At 36.5% G+C, this 19152-nt stretch overlaps 1 protein-coding gene across 17 annotated transcripts in view; it reads left to right on the forward strand.

The window, feature by feature from the left end:
- FUT8 (fucosyltransferase 8) overlaps positions 1–19152 on the forward strand; it is a 310681-nt gene that overhangs the window by 60269 nt on the left and 231260 nt on the right. For 2 of the 17 annotated variants that reach the window (XM_045451267.1, XM_045451271.1), the window contains exon 3: positions 10704–10736. The exons of the other annotated variants lie outside the window; for them this stretch is intronic. The gene's annotated coding sequence lies outside the window, so the exon portion shown is untranslated. The remainder of the gene's footprint in view (positions 1–10703; positions 10737–19152) is intronic. 17 annotated transcript variants of the gene reach the window in all.

The raw sequence follows: 19152 nt of genomic DNA on the forward strand, positions 1-19152 counted from the left end.
GGCCAGTAGACCTTCAGTTCCCTCAATTTTTGTCAGAGAAAGCTTTTAGTTCCTTTTCACATTTGAAGGATAATTTTCCCAGGTACAGAATTCTAGATTGGTGGTTTTTCTTTTAACACTTAAAATGTTTCACTTCACTCACCTTGCTTGCATGGTTTCTGAAGAGAAGGTTTGATGGAATTCTTATTTTTCTCCTGGCTAGGTAAGGTTTTTCCTTTTTTTTCTCTGATTCTTTTCAGATTTTCTCAGGTAGTTTTTTGAGTTTTGTTATGATATGCCTAGATGTAAGTATTATAGTATTTATCCTTTGTGGTGGATTCTGATCCTTACGGATCTAGTTTATTGTTTATCATCAAAGACATACTTTTTCCCTTACAGTGTTGTTGATTTGTAACATTTCTTTTTTCTTAGAGTTTCCATTTCTCTGCTTACACTACCCATCTGTTCTTGCATGTTTACTTTTCCTGTTACTACCCTTAGCATATTTACCATAGCTATTTTTAAACCCAGTGATAATTCTAAAATCTCTGTCCTACCTGAATCTGGTTTTGAGGCTTGCTTTGTGTCTTCAGAGTACAGTTTTTGCCTTTACAATGCTTTGTACATTTTTGTTGATAGCCAGACATGTTATATTAGGTAAAACAAACTGAAGTAAATAGGCCTTTAGTTTGAGGTTTTATGTTTATCTGACAAGCAGTTAGGCTGTGTTTACTATATGCTGTAGCAGTGGTTTCAGAGACTAAAATTTGTAGTGTTTTGTTTTTGGCTGTTCTGCTGTTTTGGGTTTTGTAGAGAATCCTTTAATAGGGTGTGAGGCTTGCAGTTCTTTTATTTGTGATGCTCTATTGTTGTACAGGAGTTACATTGATGTGGTGGTAAGGGATCAGATTAGGTCTCAGTGATTTAGTGAACTCGATTTGGTTGTCTCTTACCTCATGTTGAAGGGTAGGGGGGGCTGGAGTTGGATATTTCCTTTCCCCTAGGTTTGTTAGATACTGTAAAACCCTGGTTGGTTAGGCTCTATAAAATTCCAGTTTGTTAGGCTTTATTAAATTAGTTTTCTTTTGAGGCAGACCTTTTTAAGAACAGAGAGCTCTGGGCATATTTCAGGATGGTTACTTTTCCCCTCCCCCTTGAGGAAACGACATTTTTCTCAGGTCTTCCCAGTGAGAACCTGATAGGGTTCCTGGAGGTAAAAAGTCAAGAAAATGTGGGGACTTCTCAAAGACTGTGTTCCCTCTCAGTTTTTCACCCTAAGCTAGTCGACACAGAGCCTCCAGCAAATTGTCAATTACTGTTTAAAGTATTCCTGTTGATACTGGCTCAGCTGAAGGCTTATGTTCCTGGGCTTCTGCATCTCCCACACTGTGATTTTCTGTATCTGCGTGTCTGTTTCTCCAGTTTTCAGGGTAGCAGTTTTCCCTCTGAGCTCAAATCTCTGATGGAGCTGAGTCGTCATTTTCATTTTTCTCAGGTTTTTGTTTTTTGTTTGTTTTTGTAGTGAGAACAGAAATGATGAACTATAAGCTTTTTATGTCAGATCTGATTGAAGATCATTTTTGACTCTTTCTGACAACTTTGTAATGGTAAAGACTTGGTATAATATCCTCTGTCTGAGTTGACAGTATTTTGGAATTTGATTTCCTTCTGGCATTAAGTTTGCACCGTTTGAAATGATGTATTCTAACTTACAAGAATGAGTAAAGGACTTTTTCAGAGGGAAATTGGTCTTAGGACTGATACTTGTTATTGGGGAAATGACTTCTTAGCCTATTTATTGTTCTTCTGTTTGCAAGTAGTTTGGGGACAGTGACAAACTTTGTTTCCTATGTTGGTAGTTAGAGTTTCATTTTTATCTTAAACCATACAAAAAACACTTCATTTTTACAGCCTTTTTGGATATAGGGTCATGTCAAGTTTCACTAATTTGCACTTGGGATAATTATACTGATGATTCTGGGATGGTTATTAAAACCTTGTGCTGATACTTTGGATATATGGAATTAATTAATTGGATGACTCACTTAGATTGGGTGTCTTAATTTAATTATTACACTGCCCACTAATTATTTTTATGAGCAGAAAATAGGGTAATAATGTTAGTCCTTACATTTTCTGTGATGTGGTAAAACAGTTTAATGCACATCATGAATTTAGTGCTTAGATATCGTGAATTTAGTGCTTTGTAGAAGTATGATATCTTGGTAGAAGTATGAAAACAGAAAGTGTGGTAAGTTATATGTAAAATGTAGTTTATTTTCTTTTGAAAAATCTTTACATTAAAAAAGTCAGTATATGGGGCACCTGGGAGGCTCAGTCGGTTAAGGGCCCAACTTTGGCTCAGGTCGTGATCTCATGGTTGGTGAGTTTGAGCCGAGCGTCAGGCTCTGTGCTGTCAGCTTGGAGTCTGGAGCCTGCTTCAGATTCTGTGTTTCTCTCTGCCCCTACCCTGCTCATGTTCTATCTGTCTGTCTCTCTCTCAAAAATTAATATTTAAAAAAAGTTTTTAAAAATTACTATATTTAGATAATTCAAACAATGGTTCTCTTAAAATAAGAGAATCTTCCTTAATCCCACAGTTTAATTTTTTTTTTTTTTTAACATTTATTTATTTTTGAGACATAGAGAGAGAGAGCATGAACAGGGGAGGGTCAGAGAAAGAGGGAGACACAGAATCTGAAACAGGCTCCAGGCTCTGAGCTGTCAGCACAGAGCCCGACGCAGGGCTTGAACCCACGGACCGTGAGATCATGACCTGAGCCGAAGTCGGATGCTTAACCGACTGAGCCACCCAGGCGCCCTCTTAATCCCACAGTTTAATATGACTATAGTTACTGTGTGAGTGTATGTGCCTTTTTGTTCTTTTTCATATATAGATTTTTTTTTACATAGTTGTGATCATAATTTCTTTTTAAATTTTTTTTTAATGTTTATTTATTTTTAAGAGAGAGACACAGTATGAGTGGGGTAGAAGCAGAGAGAGAGGGAGACACAGAATCTGAAGCAGGCTCCAGGCTCTGAGCTGTCAGCACAGAGCCCGATGTGGGGCTTGAACCCACAGACCGTGAGATCATGACCTGAGCCAAAGTCAGACGCTTACTAACTGAGCCATCCAGGCGCACCCATAATTTCTTTTTAAATTTGTGCTTTTTATAGTTACTAGTGTTTTCACATTCTGCATCATTGTGTTTTTAATTATAGTTTTTTTTTTTTTTTATTGAATGATGTAGTTGGGTTGGTCAGACTGAGCTGTGTGTACATTTATTTAGCTTTTCCATTGCTTTTGACTTAGCTTTTGCATGTGCCTTTTCCTTGCCTGGATTTTCAGAAGTCTCAGTCTCTCTGTCTTTCTCTTCCTTTTTCTTTTAAAGACTATTTTATGTTTTTTTCCCTGGGGCTAATTAACTTTTATTGGATCTTGAAAAGTGTAATTTTTTTTTCTTATGTGATTAGAAAACAATGCTTTAGGACTTATATTGCCACAATGATTCACATTGTTCTCTTCTAAAAATTGAAATTTATAACTAGGTGATAAAAATGATCTCCTGGATGTGTCAAACTTGGTATTCTAGACTCTCATACTTAGGTTATAAATTATATTTAGTCAAATAATTTAATATTTTATGTTGTACTTACAAATTGAATTTTCCTTACTGATTATATATTTGTGGGTGTAATTTGATGTCTGTCAAATGTAATGCACAATTACTATGAGTTCGGAACACAAAATGATTAAGACCCTGCAGTTCGGAAGCTGATAATTTAGTAGGTGAGCGGGAAATGTAAGTTAATAGTTGCAATGTAAGAAGCCCCCTAATTTCCTATATAATAATATGTTCCCCAAAATGTGTTTGAAAATAAATATTCACATGGCAGAGAGGTAAGAGGTGTTTGGGTATTTTATGGGGAGTTACTCCACAGAGCCAAATCTGTCATTATAAAACATCAAATTCTAGTTTCTGGTCATGTTGTCTCTTGGGACCAGGAATCCTAGTTAGTACACAACATCAAAAGTATCTGAGTGGGATACCTGTCCTTGGGCTGAACAAATGGATCTTGGGCCCAACTTTGGCTCCTTGTAGAGAGGGGTGCAGCCTCTGGAATTTGAGCCCTGTTACTGGAATGGTAGGTATATGAAGCTGGGGGAAAAGGATCTTTCTTGCCCTGCTGTGACAGTATGACCTGGCTACTTAAAGGATGCTTCCCACTCACATGTTTGATCGCCTAGGATGTCTGTTTGCAACTCAGCAATTTCTATAGCTCTACACTGTACCAAGGGAGAAATCAAGAACTGTTGGGAGTAGGTCTTGGGAAGAGTTAGGCCAGACATAGGACACCGGCCCTGCAGGATTTTATAATGAAAGCTTTAGTCACCCCTTCACCCTTACCATTCCAACTTTTATGTATATGTGGCCAAGGCTTTGTCTGTGGTAGGACAGGGAAATAAGGTAGGGTGAGTTAATTTGTTTTTTCATCATAGGCCAGGATAATATTTTTGTTTATCTCTACTTCAGTGAGGCCTGGCTTCAAACTTCTTCTAATTCCTTAGCATTGTGAGCTACCAGAGCTTCATGAAGTAACTCAAAATCATTGATAAAATGATATCTAAGAGACTGAATTTGGTGTTCTGAAGGAAGTTTGAGGGAATCAGTCTGTAACATGTGAAATGTGTTGAGTTGTATGAAGTTTAGTCCTGGTCTACTTAGTGTGGTAAATACAATTGACGTATTTGTAAAACTCAGTAGTAGCACATGGGGAGGAATAATAAATTGTGCCTAGACGGTAATTAAAGGGTTTACAGAGGAGGGAATACTTGAACTTGTTAGTAAATGGGTGGCTTCAAAAGTAGATCTAATATGAGGCTCCTGGGTAGCTCGGTCGGTTAAATATCCCACTCTTGATTTTGGCTCAGGTCATGATTTCATAGTTCCTGAGTTTGAGCCCCTCATCAAGCTTGCAGAGCTTGCTTGGGATTCTCTATCTCTCCCCACCCCCCCCCCCCCCCCCCCCCCCCCCCGCTCCTCCCCTGCTCATGCATTCTCTCTGTTTCTCTCAAAACATATAAATAAACTTTAAGAAAAAAAATAAAAGTAGATCTAATAGTGGAAGTTTCGGCCTGATAATGCTGATATCTTAAAACCTTACTCAAATCAGAAAGAACTTGTGTCCAGAATATATTATTTGGGACTGAGCTCTCTTGAATATTTTTATACATCAATTCTTCATATACAAACTTTAGCAGCTTCTAAGCTGCCCTTAGTAAATTTTCACTGTGAATTACACATTAGATGATTGAATGTTTTTTAAGTGGAATAACCATTAACTGAACGTTAAGATTCAGGTACTGTGTTGAATGCCAAGACACCCACAGCATACAACATGAATTAGTCTTAAAGAAGCAAAAGGCCAGAGGAAAGACAGAAATCTCTAAAATTGTGACAAATAGGGAATTGTGCTCTTAAAAGTGTGCTTTTGAAAGAATGGGGAGGGAGTGATGATATCCTCTGAGTGGAGAATTAGGGAGTTTGAGAATGATGCTTGATGGAGATGACAATTGAGTTGATAGCAGAGGTACTTTTATTGTTTTTTAATTTTAAATTAAACATTTTTAAAATGTTTATTTATTTATTTATTTTGAAAGAGAGAGTGAGAGAGACAGCGTGAGCAGGGGAGAGGCAGAGAGAGGAAGAGAGAGAATCCCAAGCAGGCTCCACAATCAGCATGGAGCCGAGTGTGGGGCTCTGTCTCATGATCTGTGAGATCATTACCTCAGCTGAAATCAAGGATGAGACACGGAGTCGGATGCTTAACCAACTGAGCCACCCAGGCACTCCACAGAGATACTTATAAAGCTAAATTTCAAGTACCTGGTCTCTAAAGTTTAACTCTAGACTTTACTGGTTAAGTTATAATAGCATTTAGTTACATATGTATACAAGGGAATTACTTTTTGTTCTTTTTCTTTTTCTTTCTTTTCTTTTCCCATAGCATTTAGTTACATATGTATGCAAAGAGATTTACTTTTCTTTTCTTCTTTCTTTCTTTCTTTCTTTCTTTCTTTCTTTCTTTCTTTCTTTCTTTCTTTCTAAAACTTACTTATCTTGAGAGAAAGAGCACATGAGCAGGGGAGGGGCAGAGAGAGAGGGAAAGAGAGAGAAGTAGGCTCTGCACTGTGAGGGCAGAGCCAGATGTGGGGCTCAGACTCATGAACCATGAGATCATGACCTGAGCTGAAACCAAGACTAAGATGCTTAACTGACTGAGCCACCTAGGCATCCCGAGAATTACTACTTTTAATAAGGACCCTCACATTTTGTGTGGTTCAAACCAAAAATATATTTTTCTTGGCATATTACATTTACTAGTAATATTACTATAAATATGACTGTACTATCACTACTGCTGCTGTAAACTACTTCTGTCATTACTATTAGTACTTCTATTAGTACAGTGTTCTAATGGTATTACTCCTTGTCCTACCACTCCTCCTCCTCCTCCTCCTCCTATTTCTGGGTAATACTTGTTTTTACTAGGAACCACTTTAAGTTCTTTTTTTAAAAAATTTTAATTAAGTTTTTTAAGTGTTTTTATTAAAAATTTTTTTGAATGTTTATTTTGGGGGGGGAGGGGCAGAGAGAGAGGGAGACACAGAATCTGAAACAGATCAGCTCAGGCTCTGAGCTGATCCTGATGTGGGGCTGGAACTCATGAGCTGGGAGATTGTGACCTGAGCCGAAGTTGGATGCTTAACCAACTGAGCCACCCAGGCCCCCTGTTGTTTTTATTTATTTTAGAGAGAGAGAGAGAGAGAGAGAGAGAGAGCAAGTGAGCAAGCAGGGAAGGGCCAGAAAGAAGGGGAGACAGAGGATCTGAAGGGGCTCCGTGTTGAGTGGAGAGCCCCATGTGGGGCTGGAACTCATGAACCATGAGATCATGACCTGAACTGAAGTTGGATGCTTAACCAACTGAGCCACCCAGGCCTCTCTAATTTATTTTTTATTTTAAGTAATCTCTGTGCCCAGCATCGGGCTTGAGCTCACTACCCCCAAATCAAGAGTCACATGCTGTACCAACTCAGCCAGCCAGGTGCACCTACTTTAAGTTCTTTATAGTTTTGTTTTATTCTTTTGAGTTCTTTACAGTTTTAAGATGGGAGATAAGATCAACTTTTAGGAAGGATTTTCAAGGGTATTGATTGAAAAACAGTGACTACTTCACAAAAACTTAATAAAATTATCCCCATTTTCAAAAAGTATTCTGATAATTCTAAGTTCTAGTTAGAAGGGTTATCCTATGTTATCTCTTTCATAATGTTTCTGGTAAATATTATTATATGCGTGGTAATAGGATTGACTTTTATGATTAGATTTATTCCAAATAAAAATTATTCCTAAATATGAAGCTTTTTTCTACCTAAGTATGTGCTTTTTTGTTGTTGTTGTTGTTGTTACTCTTGATATTTCCCTGGACATTCAGGTTAGTCAGGGTGTTTGTGTGGTTTAGAATTGCTGTAGGGAGCATAAGCTATAGAGTAAGGCAGGTATGGTCTGATTCCTGACTTGGATACTAGCTAGGCTTGGGTAGTTCACTTAGACATTTAGTTAGAAGACCAGGTTTGTAAAATGTTGAGAGCACTCTAAGGGTACTCTGTGATATTCAAATGCTTGAGAGCTCTGATTGTTCCTTGTCTTTCTTTTTGGTCAGTAGAGGTTGGAAGTGCATTCACAGTCACAGAAATCTTTGTACGAATGCTTACTATTCTGGAAAGAGATTCTGTCTTCCACTGTATATAGTTATGTATCTTAGATACTTCAGTTTTTAGAGCAATAGTGTTACTATGGTTTAGGGTCTGAGTTACTGGCTTGAGGAAATTTGATATAGGCAACTTCAGAAGAGAAGATAAATCTCATTTAAAAAATATTACTTACTGTGCTACCAGTTAGTAGTGACTTGTAATATGGAAATATTCTTAAAAATTCTAGGAAATAGGCACCTAGGTGGCTCTATTGAGTGTCTGATCTTGATTTTGTCTCGGGTCATGATTCTAGGGTCTTGAGATCAACCCTGTGAGCCCGCTTGAGATTCTGTCTCTCTCCCTCTGCCTCCTCCCCGGGTTTGTGCTCTCTCTCAACAAACAAACAAATAAACAAGCAAAATCCTAGGATAATTGTACTTTCATGATGGTTTATTACATGTATTTTGTATTTTGGGAGTTTTAAAGGGGAAGGGGATCTGTTAAAAACATATTGGATTCTTTTGCACATTAATAAGTTACTTGACAGTTTGAATAATTGTAAATGAAAGTAGAATTATTATTAATTTAATTTAATTTTATTAATTAACTAGGCTCCACACCCAACCTGGGGATTGAACTCACAACCCCTAAATCAAGAGTCCTGTGCTCAGGACCGAGCCAGCCAGGTGCCCCGGAAGTAGAATTTTCATTTTATTTAATTCTAGATTCTAGAGGACACTTTACAAAACATCTAGTCAGTCAATTAGTAGAGTGGTACTTTTTATACTTACTGTTAAGTTAAAAACTGGAATTTGTAGAGTGATAGTATTCTACATGACACTTTATCAAAGAGATTGTATTCGTTGACAGCTTCATATAAACTCTTCCTGATCACTCAGTGTAAAATAAATACCTAGTTTTTATCATATATTGTGTATGACACTTTATGTGTGTGTGTACATGTGTTTGTATTTGTTTATTGAGTATTTTCTTACCAGGATGAAAGTTCCATGAGTTTTGTTTTGTTTTGTTTTGTTTTGTTTTTTAATCAAAATATTTATTAGATGCTTAACTGTACATGGCCTGAGTTGTGAATGGGCTTTGTTAAAAGCTTGAGTGTCTGGCTAAACCCAGGAAAACTGCCTCCTTTTCATGTTCACAGAGCAGCTACTGCTGATAGTTGGGCCAGTCCTATGGCCTGCAAAGGAGGGGATAAATGTACCAGAGCAGGATTCTGCTAAATTGGAATGGAGCCAGAGTTAAGGGCGCTAAGCCAACCCTTCCAGCCAACCCTTCAAGATATATCCTGAGCACCTAAAATAGCACCTGATACTTAGTAGGTGATCAATGAATATTTGATGGAGGATTTTTCTTTTTTCTTATTTATTTATTTATTTATTTATTTATTTATTTATTATTTGTTTTTGAGAGGAGGAGTGGCAAGGATCAGATTTGAGTGAGATATAAATAACTTTAAGTTATTCATTTTCTTTTTTTTTTTTTTAATTTTTTTTAATGTTTATTTTTTGAGAGAGAGATTGACATAGTGTGAGCATGGGAGGGGCAGAGAAAGAGAGGAAGACAAGAATCTGAAGCAGGCCCCAGGCTCTGACCTGTCAGCACAGAGCCCGACGTGCTCGAACCCACGAACTGTGAGATCATGACCTGAGCCGAAGTTGGACACTCAACTGACTGAGCCACCCAGGCACCCCATTAAGTTACTCATTTTCATAAAGACTATGCTGGGAAAGCTATTTGCATAATGAAGGAATACATTTCAATGTTTAAAAAATGAGAATTAAGAACTCATTAGTTTTAAGCCTTGCTAGTTTTCATCATTGTAACCTGTTAAAGGAAAATAGAAATTGTGATAATTAAATTAAAAATTCAAGAGAAATTTTGATTGGTAGAGTGATAATATGTTTGTAATAAAAATTATGATTAAAATTTTAGAAAAATTGCATGCCATGAAATCTCCAAAAGTTAAAAAGTCAAAGTAGAGTGAGGTGTGACGCCTGCAGTAGTCCCTCCAGCCGAGGTATCGTGCTGTGGTGAAGAGGGATGGATTTGTCAATCCTGGAGTTGAGGTTCTGCCTACCTGAGGCTGCTGCTGTGTGGAGACCCTGGGTGAAGCCACCATCAACATATCTGACTAGGAGGCAAAACCTTGAACTGAGGACTTGGGGGATAAGAAAGAAGGAGAATACATTAAACTCAATATTGGATAGGATAGCATTGAGATTTGCTTCAAAGTGAAAATGACAACTCATCTCATGAAACTCAAAGAATCGTACTGTTAAAGACAGGGAGTTCCAATGAATTCACTCAGGTTTCTTTTTGAAGGTCAGAATTACTGATAATCACACTGCAAAAGAGTTGGGAATGGAAGAAGATGATGTGATTGAAGTTTATCAGGAACATATTATTAGTGAAGTTACCTTAAATAAAGTTCCATAGGGTTTAATTGTCCTGCTAAATAAATCTTATTACTTTGTTATGTAAAGTTATAATGATCGATTTAAGGGATTACGAATGAGTCATCAATGCTTTTCTCTTGCAGTTAGTGATTTCAAACCTTTTTTGTGTTGGTAGCAATGAAAAATTACTTAAGTCCTTGCTGGACGTGAAGAAACTCAAAGTTGCCTTTGGTTGTATCTTCATGGAATGTGAGCGGTAGATTAAATTGTCCTTTTACTAATATAAACACAAAAAGAACTAGTCTAGATTTTTTCTAGACTTGTATGTCATTTACAGTTTTTTCCCCCCTGAAGATGTACTCCTCATTTCAATACATGTTAAAATTGATGAGTATACTTAATTATGTTTTAGTGGGCCTCCTCATCAGTCTTACTAGCCATATTTTAGTGCTCTCCAGCCACATATGACTAGTGATTGTTATATTGGGCAGTGTAGATATAGAACATTTCCTTCTTGCAGATACACCTGATATAGACATTTTTTCTTACAGATTTTAATGATCCAGGTAATTATGATTTTTCAGGTAAGATTCTCAGTATTTTTTGTAAGACATTTGTACTATGAACTATATTTTGATTATTATGTTATGTCATGGATACTCCACTAATTTTTGTTACTCTGTTTTAAAATGTCATTTTTATCTAATTTTGAGACTAGCTTCCATTTTGTAATATAATTTAATGGGAAATTTTGAGATAGTAACTAGAAATTGTCCTTACAGGTAACACAGAACATTAATCTTGTTAAGTGAGGTAATGAATAGAACTGTGTGAAAATTCATTTTAAGGCTTTTACTATCAGTATTTTAGGAATGTGGAGCTTTTAAAACAGCTCTTCTAGCTCCTAATGTGTTTTCATTAAACATGATAATAATGTATTTGTCAGTATAGTACTAGGCTTATAAAAGTTGTTGATTAGATGTTAGTTCTTTTAATACATAGATTTGATGCATGGTTCCCAAACTGGATGATTGTAAGAATTCCCTCAGGAGTGTTTTTTAAAAATACAGATATCCAAGGCATATATATTATATAACATATGTATTAATGCATGCAAAGGATTTTGTGCAATTATTCCTTAGCATTAACTCCTTGGGATAGAATTGTTGGCTCAAAAGATTTGAATTATTGTTTAGATTTTTGATTTATAGTAACAAATTCCCTTCAGAAAAGTTGCACCAATTTACAAACTTTTCCTCATATTTTCTCTACACTGGGTGTTATTCAACTTTTAATATTTCTCAGTTGATTAAAAAATCTCTTGTTTTAGTTTGTAATTGATTGTGAGTGCAAGTCAGCATTTTTCATAATTTTTTTAATGTATTTTGAGAGAGAGTGGGGGGGGGGGATGGCGAGGAGAGTGCGAGATGGGGAGAGGCAGAAAGAGAGAGAGAGAGAGAGAGAGAGAGAGAGAGAGAGAGAGAGAATCCCAGGCTGTCAGTACAGACCCTGACAAGGGGAGCTTGACCCCAGGAATCCTGATCACAACCTGAACCGAAATCAAGAGTTAGATGCTTAACCAACTGAGCCACCCAGGTGCCCCTGCCTGTTTTTGCTATCTGTTCTTGCACACACCTAAGCTTCTTAGTTTGATCAGCAGTAAGCTGAATGATAGGGATAGAAGGCAAGACTAAGAAGAGGAATTGGTGTTCAGAAGAGTGGGGTGATTTTGGTTATTGTGCCTGGTACAGATAGGTGCAAAAATGTTAAATCTATCACAGATCTACAAGATTCTTGTACATATTTCCATCCATTGTCTCATAAATGGTATCTTTTTGGAATGTTCCTTTTCAGTTTGAGAGTGGAGGAATTGGCTTTAAAATTTTCTTACATAAAAAAAAACAAATATTTTGCTACTGTTATTTAAAAACCATTGATTATATTTGTTTCTGGTTGTTATTGGAATCAGTTTGAAATAATGCCATTAATGATGCCATCTAACACAACTATTTCTTTTGATTTCTTGCCTATGTGTAAATATGATGGGACAGAAATTCTTAATTTTGGGGACTTTTTATCTTTGTGTCAGTAGTGCCTCATAGTATCTGACCCTGTAAAAGAAAACTCATTTCCTGTAATTACAACACTTCTGACACCAGATGTGTGGGTTTTCCACACCAAGCAACTCTTTAATTCTCTGAGGATACCAATGAGTAGTTAGCACAGGCCCCAGAGGTTAGAGGCTCAGTCCCACACAACTACCCTTCACTTTGGATGCTAGTTGCAAGCAGTGGGTAGCTCACACTTCTGTCTGACTTGACTACAAATTGGGAGGGGTCCCATGACTTCCTCCTCAGGTTTTTTAATTGGCTATTATGACTCACAGAACTCAGAAACACTTGTGTTTACTGTCTTATTACAAAAGATATAATTAAAGATAACGATGAACAGCAAGATGAAGAGATACATAGGATGAAGCCCAGAAGGATCCTTGAGTGCACAGCTACTGGCACATGGATGTGTTTATCAACTTGGATGCTCAACCCTGTATTTGGTAGGGGGTTTTATTGCACAGGCATGTTTGGTTATTAAGTCAGTGTCCAGCTGGACACTGGAGGATAAAGGGTGGGGTGGAAGTTCCAAGTTTATAATCAGGGTTTGGTTTTCTGATGACCAGACCCTATACTGAAGCTATCCTGGAGCTCACCAAGAGTAGCCTCATTAGAACCAAAGATGCTCCTGTCAGGAAATTTCAAGGGATTTAGGAACTCTGTGTAAGTGGTGTGTGTCCCTGTGGGCCGTAGACAATTGTGTTCAGTCTGAATGGGGTCTTGTAGAGGGGTTATAGGTGCTGGCACTGTCAAGAGCCCTTCTGAATACTGGGGGGCTCTGGTTTCCACGTGCAGAATAAACTGTTGACAGTTTATTATCAGGCTGAGGCTTCAAGGTTGCAGGAGGATTGTGTTTTTTTCTGAGTGATTGGGACAGCACCCCACTAGAAGTCCTCACCTACATATTCCATACTCCTTCCCACCAAGTCCCTTCTGTAAACTGTTGGAGAGCCTCTTTCTACTTCACTGACCCTTGAATGTCCTCTACTGAAAAAGCTTAGCATGGTGCTCGTGTTAAAGGAGGAATACTTAAAGGGATTTTGTTGTTTATCACAAAACATACCTTGAAATACTCATTCAGAACTGAGGGGCAATAAACTGATAACTGACACATATGGGTAATATGGATATCCATTTGGATGGATATGGATAATACCCAAATTTGTTTACACAGTCACCTGTTGATGGGCAGTCTGAGTTCTTTCTAGTTATTGGCTCTTAGAAGTAAAGCTGCCATGAACATTAATATATAGGTTTTTGTATGGACATATATTTTATTTTTAAAAATTTTATGTTTTTATTTATGTTTGAGAGAGAGAGAGAGAGAGAGAGTGAGAGAGCACGAGTGGGGGAGGGGCAGAGAGAGAGGGAGACACAGAATCAGAAGCAGGCTACAGGCTCTGAGCTTCAGCACAGAGCCCAACACAGGGCTCGAACTTGTGAACCACGAGATCATGACCTGGGTTGAAGTTGGATGCTCAACCAACTGAGCCACCCAGATGCCCCTGGACATATATTTTAATTTCTCTTAGGTAAATATCTAAATGTGGAACGACTGGATCATATAGTAGGTATTTGTGTAACTTTTTAGGAAGTTGCCAAATAGTTTTTCAAAGTGCCTATACCATTTTTTGTTCTTGCTGGCAGTGTGTGATAGTTTCTCTATATTTTATCAACATTTGGTATGGTTATTCCTTTTAATTTTAGCCATTCTAGTAGGTGTAAAATGTTATCTCCTTGTGTTTTAATTTCCATTTCTCTAATGACTAGTGATATTGAGCATCATTTCTTGTGTTTATTTACCACTTGTATATTTTCTTTGGTAAAATGTGTGCTCAAATCTTTTACCCATTATTTTAATTGGGTTGTTTTCTGATTATTGAGTTTTGAATGCTTCCTATATATTTTGATTCTATGTATTGCAGAGGTTTTCTCCTGGATGGTGGCTTATCTTTTTATTCTTTTAACAGTCTCTTTTGAGGAATAAAAACTTCTAATTTTGATGAAAGTTCAGGCTATCCATTTATTCTTATCTGGATCATGTTCTTGTTTTTGTATCTAAGATATATTTGCCTAATGCAAGGTTATAAAAACTTTCTCCTAAGATATCTTCTGGAAGTTTTATAGTTTTAGGTTTTATAATTAGTGGTATGATGCATTTTGAGTTAATGTTTTTTATGTGAAGTGAAAATTGAATAAGGGTTCTTTTTTTTTTTTTTTTGCATTGTGATATCCACTTGTTCTAGGACCATTTGTTGACAGGTCATCCTTTACACTTTTGCCTAAAATCAGCTGATCATAGATGTCTGGGTTTATTTCTGATTACCTAATTCATTACTGATCTCTTGCCTGTCTCAATGCTACTACTATTTTGATTCCTGTGGCTTTATAAGAAGTCATGAAACCAAGTTGTGCTACTCACCTAACTTTTTTCTTCTTTTTCAGTGTTATTTTGGCTATTGTGCTGGTTGTTGATTTATTGCATCTTAGCTCCAGATTTTCCCTTTTTGCGTGTTCTGTGAAAATGGATCTGGCTTTTTTAGTATTTTTCTTTTGCCAGCTGGCATAGTGTTGGGCTTTGTCAATAGAGAGTGCTGCAGAGACATTGCAGGAGGAAAAAGTTTTGCTTCTTGGTTTCTGTGTGCTTGCTTGGCAAGCTCCAGCAGCATACTCAACCTCTCTAGAATCAGCCCACATGGCTTCCTTAGTGTACAGTTCTTGCTGTATGTGTGACTTTACCAGCACTAAGCTTCTTTAGTGCTCAGAGGGCCGCAGTAACCCAGCAGCCAATGACCCAAGGCTAGCTTCTCTTTGTACCTCTCATGTGGGTTTGTAGCAGAATGCCTTCATGGGACGCTGCCAGATAAACGGTTTTTCCTAGCCCCCTTATGAATGGATTTCTGCCAAGTTTCACAAGGCAAATTTCCAGCAAGTTCTGCTGGCATGGCACCAGAATGACTTATCTGTCATTCAGTGAGACAAGGCTGTGCTTTCTCCGACAGGGTCTGATCTCTGCCCTGTAGAACGGCACTCTTGTCTCAGCCCTAGGAGGTGTTAGCTGCTCTTGTATTCTCTTTGCTTCTCACTAGTTAATTGTTGTTACACCGAGCCCTATTATAGTTAATATTCTTTGTACTTAACTTTCCCTTTTCAAATTTCCTTGTGACTTCTCTTTTCTGATTGGATCCAGAGTGATGCAACTGTTCTAGGTTTTTTTACATTTGAAATGTAAAAATTACATTTTACATTACATTTTACATTTGAAATGTAAAAATTACATCTGAATTTTAGAAGCAGTTACTAAATGTCTGGAAAAAAAAAAGCCTACTGGGATATTCACTGAATCTATGCATAAATCTGTGGGAATTGCATTGGAATCTATAGATAAATTTGGGGAGAATTTACCTCTTAACAGTAGTGAGTCTTTTGACCCATGGATAATGTATCACTGTTTATTCAGATTTTCAGTTCCTTTCAGTAGTGTTTTACGGTTTTATTATACAGATTTTTCCCAGATTTTGTCAGATTTACCCCTAAGTGTATTATATTTTTTATGTTCTTATAAATGGTATTGTTTTTGTTAAAAATCCCACTTTTGAGTTGTTCATTGCAAACATATGAAAATGCAGTTGGTGCTTATATCCTGCAGCCTTGTTAAATTCATTTTCTGGTTCTAGTTTTTGTTTTGTTTTGTTTTGTTCTGTTTTTTTTTTTTTTTTTTTTTGGCAGATTCCATTGGATTTTCTACATAGATAGTCATGTCTTCTGTGAATGAAGAGAGTTTTACTTCTTTAATTCCACTCTGGGTGCCTTTTATTTCTTTTTCTTTGCCTGACTTCATTGGCTAGATGCTCTGGTATAATGGTAAATAGAAATGGTGAGAATGGATATTCTAGTCTTCTTATTTTAGGGGGAAAGCATCTATTCTTACACAAGTATGATATTAATTATAGATTTTTCATAGATACCCTTTATTGGATTTATTAAATTTGTTTCTATTTCTAGTTTGCAGAGACTTCAAATCAGAAATGGATATTGGATTTTGTTAAAATACTTTTTTATGTGTGTCTGTTGAGATGAAAGTTACTATTTTTTTATGTTTTAGCCGTAGATAATGCAAGTATCTGTTATTGTGCACAATTTTGTTACTTTCCCCCCCACAAATGACCCTATTCCCATAAAAAAGTCAATTAATTTGCATGTAGAATACCTGGGTTTAAAAAATACTTTATGTGCAATATTATTTCTAATTGGTTAAAACATACACTACGCTAATAACAGTGGAGTCTAATTATTGAACTGTGATATGAAAAAAATAGAGAAAAATCTGAGAAGTGTCCAGAAAATATCTACTGAAGAATTGTGATTGAGTACAATTGTTTTAATTCTGAAGTTATGTTCAGCATTACTAATGGGAGACAGTTAGCTATAGGATACTTGAGGATCATTAGTGAGTGCTTAGGAAGAAGTAAAAACAATAAATGAATTACATGAAGAAAATTTTAAAGCATAGAGGCTTGCTTAGTTAAAGATTGAAAAAAGCAGTAAGTAGACCTAACAGAACACAAGGGGCTCAGAAGAATGCAGTTGTTTCTTATAGCAAGTACTTGGAGTTAAAGCAATGTAGCTGGTGGTTTTGGTGAAGTGGAAAGAATTGCCCTGGGATAATTGGATTTAATTCCTGTACTTACCACTTGCTAACTGGGTAAGTTTCTTAAACTAAGTTTCTGATTTCTCATCTGTAGAATGAACATAAGAATATCCCAAGGGTTGTAATGAAGAATAAATAGAATCAGTTACATAAAAGTGCATAGTAGTGTAGTTAGGTGCTTAATAAATGTTTGTCTTTATTATATTTTTTAATGACCAGTGGAAGCTTTTCTATTCTGTTGCCTATTTCCCTGGTGATTATATTTAGTCACAGAAATAGTGCCCACAGTTACCTTGAAACCCATCAAGAAAATAAAAAATGAAGCCAATTCCTGCTGCTTTGACCTTCTGTATTTTCATAGTTTCAAAGAAAACGAAACAGAGCACTGTCAGCATAAGACTGTATTAGAAAATGCTCTGAAAGAAAGTTCTAACTTGAGGAAGGATAGCAGAATTTTTTATAGGGCATTAGCAGGAGGGGTTAGGCATAGTTTGGGGGAATAGTTGGTCAAGGATGGTTCTCAGAGAATTGATCTTGTAGAGTAGCAGCCATTCGACAGTTTGGATTTTATCAAGAATTTTAGGGAGAATCAGCTGTGGGGGTCAAGGACGTGAGTGGACCAATGGCAAATTCTCAGGTTTTTAGTGTCTGCACAGTAGATTTTTCTATCATTGGCTCTTGCTGTCTTCTCCCCCTCTACCCCTGCCACCCTAGTATAAGGGCCCTTCCATTATCCTGGTCATGATATTAGACAGCTTCTAGCTCTTGATCTTAGAGGTAATATCTTTATGAAACTATAAAATACAAGGAATTAAGTATTTCGTAGAGCTGGAAAGTTCTTTCAGTCTTTTCTTCCTGCCCTCTTTGCATTGTGTTTTGGATTCCGTTATGTAGCTGCTCTGCAGTAGAGGAAATGGTAACGTATGGTAATGAAAAACTTCAAAGTAGTTTGAAGGCTGGAAGGGAGATTTGAAATGCTGGGAGATTTGAATAGGGTTTTGCAGCAGCTATTTTAGTTGATGACACATCTTCAACTTAAATTGCAATTCATTTTTTTAAAAAGTTTGCCTTATATTTCTGTGATGATTCTAGTAGAAGTCAAATGAAATTATTTTTGATAGCTGGTTTGTGAACGTTGGTATTTACAGCCAACCTTCCAAAGCCTACCTGGCTTTCAGGGAGCTCAGCTTGTGACTAAATGGATCATCTCTTCTCTTGTATCTATTTAATGCATTACTGGTTTCTAGCAGCTGATACTTAACATTGTTCATTTTTGAGTGTGGTGCTTCATGTGATTTCTTTTCCTTTATGAGGTCCTTTTGACTATAGGTGGATCCATTCTCCTGTATATATAATCTGTGCTTTGAAATTAAATTATCCTTGTCCTTTTTGAATACATAAATCCTTTTATTATCTGATAGTTTGCTCTTGCTTTGTGGCTTCCTGTGTCCCTTTTGTAATGCTTAGCTTTTAATTTAAATGCAAGATTGCCTTAGTTAGCATCCAAGGAAGACTTTGGCCTATTCAGACATTGAGAAAATATGAATATTTGACCACTATATTTAGGATTATTGGGGCTTTTCATTCTAATTTTTAGAATACAGAAAGTGAGGCAAGTTTCTTATTTTTTCCTAATCAAGCTCACCATAGACCTTGTACTTTTTAAACTGGCTTGAATGAAAAAAATACATATATGAAGAATGGCATATCTGCTATTTCTACATGGATGTACTTACCATAACTGTGGAAAATATATTTGATTTACTGTGAAGCTCTCAGGGTAAATGTTTAAGATATAATCAATATTTTAGTATTTTCATGTATAGTTAAGCACTTTCCGTAAATTATGATAATGTTATTTATGGTTTTATTTGTTCTGCAAAATATCACAAAAAGTTCCATAATGTGGCTTTCTTTTTTTGGTATTCAGAGGAAGTTAGATAAGATTTATCTACAACTAAATAGTACGTCACTGGTGAGAACCTTTTCTACCTATTATTCTACTTTTTAAATCTCATTCTCTTCCACTCATAACATTTGGTGATATGATACAAATGCCACTGTCATAGCTTTCTTTAATTTTCTGGAAAGTATCTTTTATAGTCACCATATCTTTAAATCTTGGGAACTCTGAAAAGCTTCTTTATCCTTTATTTCTTCTCAAGAAAATACCTTCATTTAGTCTTGATGTTTTTGTAGAGATTCCTGCTACCCACAGATAGTAATAAAAACATGCAA

The sequence above is a fragment of the Leopardus geoffroyi genome, chromosome B3 (genome assembly GCF_018350155.1).
Source record: "Leopardus geoffroyi isolate Oge1 chromosome B3, O.geoffroyi_Oge1_pat1.0, whole genome shotgun sequence".
Classification (NCBI taxonomy): Eukaryota; Metazoa; Chordata; class Mammalia; order Carnivora; family Felidae; genus Leopardus; species Leopardus geoffroyi.